General features: G+C 40.6%; 1 non-coding gene across 1 annotated transcript; it reads left to right on the forward strand.

Annotated features, from left to right (window-relative positions):
* The first annotated feature begins 805 nt into the window (after positions 1 to 805).
* LOC127099170 (small nucleolar RNA R71) lies at positions 806 to 912 on the forward strand. The gene has a single exon (XR_007793710.1). It is a non-coding gene; the product is annotated as a small nucleolar RNA R71 (small nucleolar RNA).
* Positions 913 to 14,871: the final 13,959 nt, after the last annotated feature.

Consider the following 14,871-nt stretch of genomic DNA (forward strand, 5'->3'; position numbering starts at 1 on the left):
AATGGCATTGGCTTGTCCTCTCGGATTTTGTTGAGGTTGTCCAGGGAATTGTCCTCCAGGTGTAGTCTGAGGGGCTTGGTTCAAAGCTACCTGAGAGATCTGGGTTTCAAGCATCTTGGTATGAGTAACTATTTGGTCAACCTTGGTTCCTAACTGAGTAATCAATTCATTAACATGAATGTTTTGGTTCATGAACTCCTTGTTTTGTTGGGTTTGAGCGGTGATAAAATTTTCAATAATTTTCTCAAGGCTCGGTTTTGGTGGTACAGGTTGCATAGGTTGATTTGATCTTGGGGCTTGATAACTAGGTCTCGGGGGTGCATTATTTTGAATAGGGTTATTATTTTTATAGGAGAAGTTCAGGTATTTCCTCCATCCAGGGTTATAGGTATTCGAATATGGGTTCCATTGGGTGTAGTTCACTTGCTCAGAGTGGGTTTCGTTTAATAGACTGCATTCTGCGGATTGGTGTCCTTTGGTTCCACATATCTCACAATCCGACGAAACTGCGGCTACAGTATTCGGGTTTATGCACATATGCTCGACTTTGAGGGCTAATGCGTCCATCTTAGCTTGCATCATGTCTATAGAGCTTAGTTCATGCACTCCTCCTTGGGCTTCCTTCTTCTCAACTGTTGCTCGTTCGACTCCCCATGATTGATGGTTTTGAGCCATATCTTCGATGAGGGCACTAGCTTCAGGATAAGGTTTGTTCATCCGAGCACCGCCTGCGGCAGCGTCGATGGTCATCTTTGTGTTGTAATGAAGTCCATTATAGAAGGTTTGAATGATTAACCAATTTTCTAAGCCATGATGTGGGCATGCTCGTAACAACTCTTTATATCTCTCCCAAGCTTCGAACAGCGATTCTCCTTGGTTTTGGGTAAATCTAGTTATATGGTTTCGAAGAAAGGCGGTCTTACTCGGGGGAAAATATCTAGCAAGAAATACTCTTCTAAGGTTATCCCAAGTCGTAATGGAATTGGGTGGAAGGGAATCTAACCATGATAGGGCTTTATCTCTGAGGGAAAAAGGAAATAATCTTAAACGTATTGCCTCAGGAGAAGCTCCATTGGTTTTAAAAGTGTCTGCTAATTGAAGAAATATTTTTAAATGTTGGTTTGGGTTCTCAGTAGCGAGACCCGCGAATTGTCTCTGCTGCACTAGTTGCAACAGGGATGGTTTAAGTTCAAAATTATTAGTTGGGATGGTTGGGTTTACTATACTAAAACTAGGTTCTTCATTAGAAGGTTGAGCGAAGTCCTTAAGAGGTCTTTGGTTTTAACCTTCGGCCATAGCTCTCTTAGTTCTATGAAAGAATAAACGTGCGCGAGCGTAACGTTCAGGTTCCGTCAGAGGGTATACTAAGCTTAAACTTCCGGTGCTGCGAGTTCTTCGTATTGACCGGCGGGAAATAGCCTAAGTCTAAACGATATAACAACAGGAAAATGAAATTTGACGAAATTGGTCCCCGGCAACGGCGTCAAAAACTTGATGCGGTGCTTTTCGCAAGTATACGAACGCGTCAGAGTAATATAAAAGATTGTCGAATCCACAGAGACCAAGTGTCAATCTATCGTTATCTATTATTATGGGGTTTATCAAAGGCAATCAAAATAGGTGTTTCTGGAGTATGCAATGAAAAGTAAAATGTTGAAATAGATTTAATTAATAAAGACAGGGTCGAATGTAATTCACATAATCAATGGATAATCCAAGTACTTGCTAATAGAGCTACTTATGGGCAGTGTTTCCTACTTTGAAAAGAACTAGTTTAACAGGAACTGTCGCTTTCGCGTATTCAGAACCGAGTTGTACTCCCTAATCAAACCCTCTTATTGTCACTTATAAAAAGGCGCGCATTGCGTTAGAGTAGTAAACCTATTTTTAAGAAATATAGTATCTTGACTAAGTTGAAAAGTATTATAACCTGGATTTCTTAACCAAAAGAGGTTCTCACGAACCAGACTCTAAACTTATAAACACGTCCGAAAATAGTTTTAAAATCTCTTTTCTTCTTTATGTTAAAATTTCCTAATGAACTAGACAAAGCGCTTTCGCTGTTTTTGAAATAGTTAAAAACAATTAAGCTTAAAAAGACGTTGGGCGGCTTTCGATCTTACCCAACGGAATTGAAGTGCGGGAAAACTTAAGTTGAAAGTTAAAATAGCCCTTAAGTGTTTCTACGAACAATTGTACGGATTATCGGTTCAATTATGATCCTTACATTCTAACCTTATAAATTTAGTTAGACATGGTAAAGTAGAAGTGCATTAAAGTAAATAAAAGTAGTGCGAGTGCGGAAAGTAAATAAAAGTAGTGCGAGTGCGAGGAAATAAATAATTTAAAGCGAGTGCGAGAAATAAATAAAGTAAAGGCGAGTGCGGGAAATAAATAAAGTAAAGGCGAGTGCGGGAAATAAATAAAAGTAAAGGCGAGCGCGGGAAATAAATAAAGTAAAGCGAGTGCGAGAAATAAATAAAAGTAAAGCGAGTGCGAGAAATAAATAAAGTAAAGCGAGTGCGGGAAAATAAATAAGATAAAGACAAGTAATAAAAACCTGCTCCAATCGGAGGGTTGAATAAATTGCAATGCGGAAATGAAAATGGCGGCAGGATTAACTTCCTTCCAAAGTGCTCCAAACTCGATTACAGACTCTATCACAGACTCGATTACACAATTGTGGTAACACTCCAATGCGAAGCAATTACCACTTTATAAAACTGAATATATGCCTAAGTGAAACAAAGTTGCTCTGAGTTTGCCTCTGCTCTAAGTTTGGATGATTGTAAAAGTGAATTCGAGTTTCTATTTATAAGCAAGTAAAAAGAGGGAAATGACTTGGATGCCCTTCAACTTGAAAATGGAGGGAAACTGTTTTCCTCTTTTGGCGCCCGCCACAAGGCCAAAGTGAGGCGCCTTAGTGGATGTAGTGGAGAACGTGGGAGTTGAGGGAAGTTAAGCTTGGACACGTCATGGCTTGGTCTGTGGCGCCCGCCATTGGGTAGGCCATAAGCACAAAATGCTGAATTTTAGGGTTTTTGACTCTTTTTCACTCCTTCTCTCGATCGGGGCTCCGATTAAAGTAAAAACCTGAAAACAAAGGAAAACATACCAATAACACAACAAAATGATAATAAAACAACTAGAATGCATGTGAAATCGGAGTCGAAAATACGGTAAATTTTAGTGTTATCAGAGTCCGAAAATAGTTTTAAAATCACTTTTCTTTTTAAGTTAAAAACTCTTAATGAACTAAATAAAGCGCTTTCGCTGTATTTGAAATAGTTAAAAACAACTAAATTTAAACAGACGTCGGACGAATTTCAATCTTACCCAACGGAAATTAAGTGCGGGAAAACTTAAGTTGAAAGTCAAAATAGCCCTTAAGTGTTTCTACGAACAATTGTACGGATTATCGGTTCAATTACGATCCTTACATTCTAACCTTTATAGGTTTAGCCAGATATGATAAAGTAAAAATGCATTTTAATTTTTATCTAAAAACGGATAAATAAAAAACTTTTTTTAAAAAAAAAGGTAATAAGTGTGAGCGCAGGAAAGTAAATAAAAGAAGTGCGAGTGCGGAAAATAAGTTAAAGTTGTGCGGGTGCAGGAAAGTAAATAAAAGTAGTGCGGTGTAAGAAATAAAGGAAAGTAGTTCAGTGCGAGAAATAAACAAAGTAAAGTGCGAGTGCGGGAAAGTAAACAAAATAAAGGCAGTGCGGGAAAGTAAACAAAATAAAGGCAGTGTGGGAAAAAAAAGTAGACAAAGGTAAAGCAATAAAACCTGCTCCAATCGGAGGGTCGAATAAAGTGCGGAACAGAAATGAAAATGGCGGCAGGATTAAACTTCCTTCCAAAGTGCTCCAAACTCGATTACAGACTCGATTACACAGTGTGGCAACACTCCGATGTGAAGCGATTACCACTTTTACACAATACTGATATATGCCTAGTTGTAACTAAGTTTGGATGAAGAAACAAATGAAATCAAGGCTCTATTTATAGGCAAGAAAAAAAACATGGAAATTACAAGGATGCCCCTAAGTTTGAAAATGGGCGGGAACCATTTTGTTCTTGTGGCGCCCGCCACATCATGGAGCCCGCCACAAAAGGAAATTATAGCGCCCAAGTGGAGATCGTGGGAGACGTGGCAGTTGAGGAGAGGTTGAAACTGGGACACGTCATGGCTGGACCCATGGCGCCCGCCACAGTGGGAGCCACAAGTGTAAAATGCTAATTTTTTGGCTTTTTAGCTCACTTTCGTTCCTTTTCTCGATCGGGGCTCCGATTAGACTGAAAACCTGAAAACAAAGAAAAACATAGTAATAACATAACAAAATAACAATAAAACAACTAAAATGCATGCGAAATCGGAGTCGAAAATACGGTGAATTTCAGTGTCATCAAATTCTCCCACACTTAAACCCTTGCTTGTCCTCAAGCAAAACACTTAAAAGCTCAAAGAAGAAAAACCGGTGTCGATGACTGATTTGGGCCAAAAGGGCTTCTAAGTTCAAGTGGAGATGCAGTGATAGGTACTAACTGAGTGAACCAAGGGTATCGTGATGACACTTATCCGCAGACACGGACATAAACTCCATTCCTATATTAACCAACCCATATTATCCCACAATACCGAGGCCTACCTCTTCATCTCTTTTTGGGTCCTTTTCATTCAGGCGCAATCACATTAAGCCCGTTATCTGTACATGCTTCATAGTAGAGTGACTGGTTAGTGATTCTGATCCTAAAGATTGGGTTTCTGGCACATAAATCTCTGTAAACCCTTTTATTTGACCCAAATGTAGTTGTGGGGGATCGGATCGTAATCCTCTCTACCGAGTTCAGCGCCAGATACCTCTGAACCAACTAACAGTGGGTGAGTTTTTCTTTTTTCTTTTTCTTTTGCAGCAAATTTCTATAACTTTTTGGTTTAAATGACCTTGTGAGGGTCACCTATCCCGGAGTTTCCTTTTTCTTTATTTATTGCACTGGATCATTCACTTATGTTCATTTGTCCCCTACGTAGAGCATGCTTAGGCCGGAGCTGACTGCTAGAATAAACTACTGAGGATTATACTGAAATGATGATTAAGGCCATGGTATATGGGGTTTCGGGAGTGATTCCTATATTCATGAAGTCTATGGTGCTAAAACGATACTGATGTTTCAAAAAGTTCTCCCAAGTCACCACATCCTAACTCAAACCTGTCTTAAAGCCCAAAAACTTTCAGAACAACACCGTCACCATTTTCTTTTGCAAAAAAAAAAATTGTTAGGGCTAAAGGAATGGGGAGATGAGGTTGTACTAAAGATACACTATACTGGTGACTCGTCAGACACATGTATTTTCTAAAACACACTAACTAAAAACAAAATAAAACAAAGTAAACAATTAAAAAGCAATAAAAATAAACAATCTAACTAAAAATAGCAAAGGGAAATAGAAAGCGATAAAATCTCCTCCCACACTTAAATCGAACATTGTCCCCAATGTTTTGAAATAAGATAAAGGGAAAGTAACCTGTCACACTACTGCTGACAACTGGTCCCTTCGCCATCCTGAGGTGGACGACGGGATCTGCTGCGACGACGGTCTCTCTGGTCCATCCTGGCCGATAAGGCAGCCTGAGCAGTCCTCACCTCTCGAAGGTTGCCTAAAATGGAACCCTGAGTGGCCTATATCAGCGCAAAATGCTCACGGTGGTAGTTCTGCTGACGGAATTGCTCGTTTGTTATCGCAAGCAGGGTCTGTGAAACAGTCGCATAAGATCGATTTGCACTCCGCTGCGATTCTTCTATGAAGCTCATGTTGTCCGCCAATTGTTGCTGAATGGTAGAAAGTAGACCATCACACCTTTGTTCTCTAGCCATATGGTCGCGCCACATCTCCTCAGTAATATAGAATCCAAGAGCAGAACCTGCAAAAGAAGAAGATGGTGCGGTATGTGGTGGTGAAGGGTGATGGGGGGACACATGAGGTACGTGATTTTGCTCTCTCCGATCAAGCTCTTCATCAGTGTCGTGTCCCTCCTTATCAGGAACATTAGGAGGAAGTGGACCTAAAACAGGTGGAGCATCTAAATCATAGGTCCAGTTCCTTTCATTACGTACATTAGTACGTCTAGTGCACGGTAAGGCAACATATGGGATAGCTACACCATGAATCATAAGCACATAACTTCCCTCTCTTCTCACTCGGCACAATTTCATATCTTTTAGAAATTTAAGGTTGATTGTGCGAGGAGCTAAGGGAACTAAGGTAGCTATCTCATTGTTCAGGTTAAGAGCCCGAGCAATAGACGTAAAGAGTCCTCCAAAAACAATAGGTTCCGCTTTATTAAGAGTTAAAACCATATGAGCAATCATAAACGGGACCAAATTAATCCTCCTATTTGTGAGGCTTCCTTGTAAAAATAGAAGCTCCCGAGCATTAGCCTTGTTTGGATTCTCCCGGCCAAAAATAGTACATGCCAACAGATATCTAAAAACTCTGATGGTCGGGTTATGGATGGTCGAGGCAAGAATTCCTTCAAGAGAATTTATTGAAGTATTAGATAATCTCTGCCAGAAGAAAAACACCTCGACCGACCAGTCTGAATCCAAATGGGCCTCACAAATAGCACCTTCCCCATGAGGAATTCCTAACATACCTGCTAGTTTGTTGGTTCTATACTCATACTCAACAGCAAACATTCGAAATTTAACAGTACCAATTGTACTAGCAGTGTTAGGATTGACAGTATAAATTAAAAAACTTAAAAACTCGACTGTCAGTCGCTCAAAGGTAGGCTCTCTGTTTACAAAAATAGTGTGCAAGCCTAAAAAATCTAACAAATGAAAAACATTGTGTTAGATACCCAAAGTATACAGACAGTTATCGTCCACATACCTCGTCGGGAGAATTTCCCGATTTTGCAACCTTTCAATAATCCTTCTCTGCCTATCCCCAGGTTTCCCTTCGCGAAGAATATATCCGTTGAACTCTATTATTTTGCTTTTTGAATGTGTTGAAGAAGATGAAAATGGGTTTATATATATAGGGTGGTAAAGTTGGGATTTTTATGGATATTTGTCATACCCCAAAAATTACCCATCATTTTTCCTAAAAAAAAAAAAAAAAAAAAAAAAAAAAGAGAAATTTTTTTTTAATTAATTAATTAATTCATTAATTAATTAAATAATTAAAATAAATAAATAAATAAAATATAACAAATTATTTTGGACTTGGGTCTCCCTCAGTCCAAGCCCATTACCCACGAAATTAGTCTATAAATACTGAAGTTTCAGTAGGGGGAGTTACACTTGGAGAGACTTGGAGTTTACACTGGGAGATTCACTGGAGAAAGAAGGAAGAGAAGCAAAACACTCTGAGGTTTCCTTGGAACAAAACCTTGAGGAAAAAGAAAGAAAGAGAACAGAGAAGGACGGATAGAAACTTTGGCATAGGAACCCTGCCTACCCGGGGAATTCAGAGTAAAGAAACCCTGAAGGCAGCCCATCTGCACCGAAGCCATCGCCGTCCAATTCCCGCTGCCTAACTTATTCCGATACTACAAGTGGTCAATCCCTTCAACCTTGAATTGGCAAACAGGTTTTGCGTATCTCTATTGTTTATACTTTCAATTGGCCATATCTACATATATAATCATGATTAAATGTTGATATATAATTTGCTTTCGTATGGGAATTTAAATATGCCTGAATACCCTGAATGTTTGACCATGTTATTCCTGTGATAAAATGCCATAAAATTCAAAGTTCCTAACATGGGGCTGTTTTCAAATTCAAAATCCGTGGCCTTTGCTAGGCAAGGCAGAGGCGAACGAGACAGTACCTGATTCTTCTAGTCTGTTTTTTTTTATGTTTTTATCATAGCCATGCATTATTCATCCTATCCTATTTATTGTTGTGATATTTCTCCGGTGTAATCTTCGATTGCACCCTGATTTGGTGTTCTAACATGTTTCTTTTTTTGAGTTTCGTAAAGGTTCACATATCCCAGGAAAAGGTTATTGGCTAGGTATTCCACTTTATTTGTGGGATACCCTTGTGGAGTTTCCCCTAAATTAATTTTTTTAATGTATTAATTTCTAATGTATTAATTTTTTAATATATTATTTTTAATAATTTTAATGTGGAGTTTCATCCTAATTATATAATTAATTGTAAAACTTTGCCTTTGAATAAGTGATCTTGGACCTCTCTTTGTTGCCTTACGATTACGATATTACGGTCATGTCCCGCGAACGTGGGGATACCCTTAGCAAAGACCCTTCGGTTAAATCATCATAAAATAAATTATAGTCCCGCGGATGTTGCCTTCGAATATACAACTTTGTCCCTCGATGACCCTCCGATGTTGCCTACGGTTAAATGATGATAGTCCCTTCGAATGCTAAGGTATCCTCATAACTGTTGCCTTCAATGACCAATCGATGACCCTACGATGACCCTTTTACATCCAAAGGATAAAACTACTTATTTCTCAATAATAAGGACAGTTTTACCCTCATAAGGATAGGAAATGCCCGTAAAGACCTTGGGTCGGTATAACTCTTAATTGCTGGCTCACAACTTAAAACATTTTTTTGCACCTCACACCTTTCAAAATGCCTTTAGAAAATCACCACTTGGTATACATTCATACTAGAATCATTACCGAGTTATATTTTTCTAAACAATTTTCAAAACTAAAACGGGATAACTACTTTGTATACATTCATACAAGAATCATTACAAAGTTAAATTCTCTTTTCAAAACAATTTTCCAAACAATTCACAAACACTTTTTTAGACAAAAATAATATAAGTGATCGAGCAATTAAGAGCCCATGGATAACCATGGATACAAAGGGTGCTAACACCTTCCCTTTGTATAATGTACCTCCCGAACCCAAAATCTAAATTAAGGTCTTTCCTGTTCTTTTCCACCTTTCCTTATTGGATAAAAGAAAAGTCGGTGGCGACTCTTGCTAACCGCGACATTGCGATTAAAACCACAAAAAGTCCAGTTCACCGTATGACAGAACTGGCGACTCTGCTGGGGACCTTAAAAAGAGAGGTTACCTTAAAAACAAGATCACTTATTCAATTTGTCTGATTTATTTTTAAGGGATTGCTTGGGTATGTTATGCTTGAGTGAAAGATCCTACACCCGGATCTAGTGTACCTTAGGTAAGTAGCAAGAGATCATCGCGACTGTCCGGCGTATACTGGAATGGTCAAAATGATGGCTACGGTTAATGTGGCACTTTGGATGTCCTGATGTTCCTCATGTTAGTTGAGGAAATATTTGGCATTCGCGTGGTGTCATAAAAGCATTAACCAGACCTTTAGAACCCTAATTGACTCATCCTGGCCATTAGAAAGTAGTGAGATAACTGGCTTCGGTTCCGACTGGAGTTGGTTGAGACTCGATACTACACTCTTTGAGACTGGACTTTAGGGAAGCTTCGGTCAACCACTTGGTGTTGCACTGAAGTGGACTTAAGGAAAGGTCAATGATTTGAGATCCTTATAGAACCCGGTTACTATTCTAAGACAGGTTGAACCAACCAAACTTCAGTGGGGAGGGTATTTACCTATGGAACTCACGCAAGCCTTAAAACCTAGGAATGATTGTTGTGTGACTTGCTTGTGCTTGTTATTTATCTAACAACATGACATCATAACAACATAACATCATAACATCATGGCATTGTACTAACCATTTCAAGGATTTAGGGATTTAACTCTGCTAAAAAAAAAAAACAAAAAACAAAAGCAAAAACAAAAGAGAAAAGAAAAAAAAAGCTCTTTTTGTTAGTTTATGCAAAGTTAAATCCCGAAAGTCCTTGAAAACATTTCATACATTGCATTGCATCGCATAACAGGTATTCTAAAGGATCAGTGTTCTCACGATTTTCCTATCAAACAGATTCCAGCAGATTCAAACAGATTGAACAATGGCTCTCGAACAAACTGTCAAAGATCTCCAGGCCCAGAATGCTCAATTCCAGGAAATGATGCTGAGCTTATCTAAGGGGCAGGAAGAACTGAAAGCTCTTTTGATGGAGAAGAAGAAGGACCAGAAACCTGTGGGTTACATCAACCCGGGGAGAAGGCTTAAGGGACAGGTTACAGGAGTCAAGATTAGAATTCCGAAGGATTCAGAAGAAGAGACCGAGAATGATTCGGAAGATGAGAATCCTAATCTCGTCAATTCTGAGGACGACGATGAAGATTATGAACATGAACAGTACTCTCCGAAGGATGATAAGTACAAGTTGCTGGAAGAATGTATGCTAGCTATGGAGGGGCAGAAAGTGCCCGGTCTGGATTTCGAAAACTTGGGTCTGGTCTCTGATGTGGTCATTCCCCGCAAATTCAAGGTTCCCATTTTCACTAAGTATGATGGTGCCTCTTGTCCTCAGATGCATCTAAGGGCTTATGTGAGAAAGATTCAGCCGCACACTACTGATAAGAAACTGTGGATCCATTTCTTCCAAGAGAGTCTGTCTGGCACACAGTTAGAGTGGTATTATCAGCTTGAGAGTTCTAACATCCGCACATGGACTGATTTAGCAACAACTTTCTACAAGCACTACCAGTATAACTCTGAGTTAGCGCCTACTCGGCTACAGCTACAAAATATGACTATGGGCTCTAAAGAAAGTTTCAAAGAATATGCTCAAAAGTGGAGAGATTTGGCTGGCAGAGTCAAACCCCCTATGACTGATTGAGAGTTAGTGGACATGTTCATGGGTACACTGACTGGCCCATTCTACAGCCATCTACTGGGAAGTTCCTCGTCAGGTTTCACTGAACTTATCTTGACAGGTGAACGGGTTGAAAGCGGCATTCGAAGTGGAAAGATACAGGCAGCTACTTCTGCAAGCACCAAAAAGTCCTATCAGGGAAAGAGTGAATCAAATGCTGTGTACAGTGAGAGGAAGCATAACAAGAAGAATCGTGACCATACTGTTGGGGCAGTTACAATTGCCGCACCGCCATCTCAGAACTTCCAACACAGACAAGACAGGTCGAGAAGACAGTTTACCAAGATCAATATGACTTTAACCCAAGCACTGCAGAGTATGTTAAAGGCCAATTTGATTACCCTCAGAGGCCCTCCTGCAAATCCCAACACTACTTCTCCTCGTTATAATCCCAACGCCAGGTGTGCCTATCACTCCGATAGCCCCGGGCATGATACGAATGATTGCTGGTTGTTGAAGAACAAGATTCAGGATATGATCGACGCTGGAGAAATTGAATTTGATCCTCCGGCGACCCCCAATGTCATCACAGCACCTATGCCTAATCATGACCAGAATGTTAATGTTGTGGACGACAATTCTCACGTTACTGACGTTGCTGATTTAGCATCTCCTCTCCTGATCGTTAAGAAGAATTTATTGCAAGCTGGTTTATTTCCAGGTTGTGTTGAAGATTGCGATCTCTGTGTACTCCGACCCAATGATTGTTTGAAGTTGAAGAACGGCATTCAACGGCTGAGGGATGATCGTACAATTCTATTTGAAAGGGTTCCTAAGGTGGACAACTCTATTGAAGAGGTATCTGTGATTGCTAGGTCCAAAGCTCCAGTGAAGATTACCGCTACTAGAGTGCCTGTGAAGATTACCGCTGAGCCCAAAGTGGCTCCCCTGATTATTACCGCACCTGGCCCCGTGCCATATTCCTCCAGCAAAGCTATTCCGTGGAACTATGGAGGCGACGTTTACATCCATGGCATAAAGCAGGTTGGTAGTTCTGCTAATCCTAATGATATTGTGGGGACTAGTAAGGTTACTCGAAGTGGAAGGATCTACTCCCCAGAAATCTCACCTCCCGCTCCCGAAATTCGAGGAAAAAGACCAGTCAATCCTCCTCAGTCAGAGACATCGGTCGAAGTTACTTCTGAAGATGTTGCCAAACAGGAAATGGAAGAGATGCTGAAAATCATCCGTAAGAGCGATTTTGATGTAGTGGAACAATTGGGGCGTACTCCGTCTAAAATCTCAATGTTGTCCTTGTTATTATCCTCTGAATCCCATGCCAATGCATTGATGAAATTCTTGAAGACCGCTCATGTGCCTCAAGAAACATCCGTCGATCAATTCGAACATTATGTTGCTAATTTGACTGTTGACAATGGCCTAGGCTTTTCCGATGCTGACCTGACGCCAGCAGGAAAGAATCACAATAAAGCTCTGCATATCTCCATCGAGTGTGAGGGGATCACCCTGGCTCACGTGTTGATCGACAACGGCTCTTCCTTGAATGTGCTCCCGAAAGCTGTACTCGATAAATTTGACTACAAAGGCATTGAACTGAAACCTAGTGATGTTGTGGTGCGTGCTTACGATGGTGCGAAGAGTGTTGTCTATGGTGAAGTGGTTCTCCCTATCAAGATAGGACCTCAAGTCTTCAACACTACGTTTCACGTGATGGACATTCGTCCCGCCTACTCCTGCTTGTTGGGGCGCCCTTGGATCCATGGGGCAGGTGCGGTAGCTTCGTCGCTTCATCAAAAGCTGAAGTATCCAATAGCAGGCATGGTTGTCACTGTATGTGGAGAAGAAGAGTATATTTTCAGTAGTGTGCAAGCCTTCAAATACGTCGAGATGGATGGTGAATTCTTTGAGACTCCTTCTCAGTCATTTGAAGTGGTTCCTCCACCCAGTCCTGTCCTTAAGCCAACTCCCCTTGTGCCCAAGGTTGTTCGTGCTCCCCCTGTCATGATCTCTCTGAAAGATGCTCAAGCCGCGGTTGAAAATGGTGATCGTGCTGGTTGGGGTCAACTGATCAATGTACCGTACAAGTCTGATAAAGCTGGCCTGGGGTTTAACTCTGGAAAGATAGTCAAAAATCAGATTAATGCTATGGAAGATGCTGATAGTGATTGCGACTTAGATAGCTGGATTTTCCCAATAATTGGTGACGGACTCAACAATTGGAAGACTGAAGACATTATCCCGATTTCCTTTAGTCAGGAGTAATTGTTATTGTTTATTCTAGAATTGCAAATTTTAATTTTCTTTTACAATCAAACTTCTTAAAGCATTGTGTCTATGCCCGAGGCACAATGGCTAATTTGTTAGGGGTTTGTCATTTTCATAAGCATATTCATATTCAATAGATCAATGGACTTTTTGCATTCAAATATTGCGCTCTTTATCTTTCCTGTCATTTTTCAAACAAGCTATGTTTCTTGCACACACTCACGTAACAATTTGCCGATCCATATCCACTCTGGATCCTGTTGGTAATGACTCTGCTACTGTTCATTATGACTTTGAAAATCCGATCTACCAAGCCGAGGATGGAAGCAAGGAAGATTATGAAGTCCCTGGAGAACTTGCCCGACTACTGCAAGAAGAAAAGACTATACAGCCGCATGAGGAATCATTGAAATTGTAAATCTGGGTACTGAAATAAACAAGAAAGAAGTCAGAGGTTTCTTGGGGCACTCGAATTACATTGCCCGATTCACTCCACACTTGACTGCTATCTGCAAACCCATCTTCAAATTACTGAGAAAAAAATCAAGAGATGGTATGAAATGATGAATGCCAAGAAGCTTTTGACAAAATCAAGAAGTATCTCCGAGAACCTCCAATTCTGATACCACCAGTTGAAGAAAGACCTCTCATCATGTATTTGACCGCGTTAGAAAATTCAATGAGGTGTGTGTTGGGGCAACATGACGAGTCTGGTCGAAAAGAGCATGCCATATACTGCCTTAGCAAAAGGTACCGGCTGTGAAACAAGATACTCACAGCTCGAGAAAGCTTGCTGTGCTTTGGTTTGGGCTGCTCGCCGACTAAGACAGTATATGTTGAATCATACCACTTTATTGACTTCTAAGATGGATTCTATCAAATATCTATTTGAGAAACCCGCTGTCTCCTGAAAGAGTTATCACTGACAATGGCACTAATTTGAACAACAAGATGATTACTGAACTCTACACGCAGTTCAAAATAAAACACCATAACTCTTCTCCGTACCGGCCAAAGATGAACGGCGCTGTAGAAGCGGCTAATAAGAATATTAAGAAGATTATACAAAAGATGACGGTAACATACAAAGACTGGCATGAGATGTTACCATTTGCTCTTCATGGTTATCGTACTTCCGTGCGAACTTCGACAGGGGCAACTCCTTTCTCTTTAGTCTACGGAATGGAAGCCGTTTTACCAGTGGAAGTTCAGATTCCCTCTCTAAGGATCATGAAAGAGGCGGGCTTAGACGAGGACGAATGGATTCAGACTCGACTCGATCAGATAAATTTGATGGATGAGAAGAGACTTGCGGTTGTATGTCACGGGCAGATATATCAGAAGCGCATGACCAGGGCATTCAACAAAAAGGTCAAGAGACAAGTGTATCAAATTGGCGACTTGGTAATCAAACGCATCATCCTACCACAAACTGACCCCAGAGGCAAATGGACTCCCACATACGAAGGGCCATTTGTAGTTAAGAAGGTATTCTCAGGTGGAGCCATGATACTCGCTACAATGGATGGTGAAGACTTCCCACATCCCGTGAACGCGGACATAGTTAAAAAATACTACGCATAAAAGAGACCCGCTAGATCGACGTATCTAGGCAAAAGTAAGGGCATCCCGGCGAACCAAAAGGGTTCGGGCAAAAATTAGGGATATATAAAAAAAATGTACACCCGGCAAGTCGAAAACCTGAAAAGGCGGCTTGGGCAAAAAAGGGTATCCTGGTGGACTGAAAACCTGAAAAGGCGGTCCAGGCAAAAATTAGGGATTAAAGCGTATGACTATGTCCCGTTCTCAGTCAACTTTCATCCAAGTTCGAGGGACTGACCAAGCCAATCACTTCTATCCGACAGCAAGGGATGAGATG

This window comes from Lathyrus oleraceus, chromosome 6 (assembly GCF_024323335.1).
Source record: "Lathyrus oleraceus cultivar Zhongwan6 chromosome 6, CAAS_Psat_ZW6_1.0, whole genome shotgun sequence".
Taxonomy (NCBI): domain Eukaryota; kingdom Viridiplantae; phylum Streptophyta; class Magnoliopsida; order Fabales; family Fabaceae; genus Lathyrus; species Lathyrus oleraceus.